This window comes from Nannospalax galili, unplaced genomic scaffold (assembly GCF_000622305.1).
Source record: "Nannospalax galili isolate Female #2095 unplaced genomic scaffold, S.galili_v1.0 scaffold2441, whole genome shotgun sequence".
Classification (NCBI taxonomy): domain Eukaryota; kingdom Metazoa; phylum Chordata; class Mammalia; order Rodentia; family Spalacidae; genus Nannospalax; species Nannospalax galili.
Window position 1 is genome coordinate 85,490 of NW_008344852.1, and position 1,653 is coordinate 87,142.

Genomic DNA, 1,653 nt, shown 5'->3' on the forward strand with positions numbered 1-1,653 from the left:
AGCCTGGACACTGATTCAGTCAATCTCATGGGGTCTCCATGGCCTCCCTGAACAAGAGGACAGGTGACTCAGCACAATTACAGGACATTTTGAGAGATGCTCATAGACCCCTGGAACTAGTTGACCTAGGAGGGCAAGGAGCAAACAGTGTCCTTCATGTCCCTCTAACCAAATTAGTATAGACCTCAAAATATGTCTGCTAAACATCCAAGAAGGGTAGTTCCACCAGTCTGGTAATTTTAATTATTGGGTGCTATGTAAATAAATCTTGGGCAAAGACCAATTGTTCTCAGATAAACCTTTCTAGACATATATTTCTTGATCTGGTTTGTATAATTTGTCAGTAGGTTGTATGACTAATATGGCTCCTTTTGGTTTTTAAAACTAGCTGGCATTATTTATCTCTCGCATTGTCTAACCCCTCCATCATGGTTTCCCTAATCAAGTTGCCCCCATTTTCCCCCTTTCTTCCTTAATAATACCCTTCTCCTATGGTCCTACCTCTCTTGAGCTCTTTTTTTTTAAATTTATTCCCTAGGTTCCTTGTATACTCTTCCCTCCACCCCTCCCTTAAACTAACCCAATTTTCATCCATATCTCCCTTATTAACGACTGTTTCCTACTGTTCTTCTCTTTCTGGTTCTTTCTTTTCCTTTACCTCCCTGGTTATTTTCCATTATCCTGGTTCCTGTAGTTATATCTGGATACATACTCACTTATCAGGATTTGGTTCTAGGATCCACATATGAGGGAAAACATACATTGATTTTTTTTTTTTTGAGTCTGTGTTACTTCACTTAGTTTAACATTTTCTAGTTCCATTTATTTACCTGCAAATTTCAAGATTTCATCTTTCTTTACTGCTGAGTAAAACTCCATTGTATAAATGAACCACAATTCCATTATCCACTCATCAGTTGAGGGACACTTAGGTTGCTTCCATCTCTTAGCTATTGTGAAAAGAGCAGCATCAAACATGGATGTACAAGTGTCTCTGCAATAGGATGAGTTCTTTGGGTATATGCCAAGGAATGGTATAACTGGGTCAAATGGCAGGTTCATTTGTAGTTTTTTAAGAGTTCTCCACATTGCTTTCCATAGGGGTTGAACAAGTTTGCAGCCCCACCAGCAATGGATGGGTGTTTCCCTTTCCCTACATCCTCTCCAACAATTGGTATCATTTCTTCTCTTGAACTTAGCCAGTCTGACTGGGGTAAGATGAAATCTTAAAGTGGTTTTAATTTGCATTTCTCTAATTACTAGCGATGTTGAACATCTTTTAAGACGCTTCTTAGTCATCTTTACTTCTTCTTTTGAGAACTCTCTGTTCAGCTCCTTAGCCCATCTTTTAATTGGGTTACTTCTGTTCTTAATTCTCTAGTTTTTGTGTTCATTATATATTCTGGATGTTAAACCTCTGTCAGATGTGTCGCTGGTGAAGATTCTCTCCAATTATGTGGGTATTCTGTTCACTTTCCTGGTTGCCTCCTTTGATGTACAGAAGCTTTTTAGTTTAATGAGGTCCCATTTGTTGATTCTTGACCTTGTTTCCTGAGCAATTGATGTCCGGTTTAGAAAACACTTTCCTATGCCTATATCTTGTAGGTTTTTCCCAATGTTTTCTTCTAACAGTTTCAGAGTTTCAGGCTTTAC

General features: G+C 38.5%; 1 long non-coding RNA gene across 2 annotated transcripts in view; it reads right to left on the reverse strand.

Annotated features, from left to right (window-relative positions):
- The window catches only part of LOC103740580, a 38,018-nt gene that overhangs the window by 16,055 nt on the left and 20,310 nt on the right, over nucleotides 1-1,653 (reverse strand). The window lies entirely within an intron of this gene.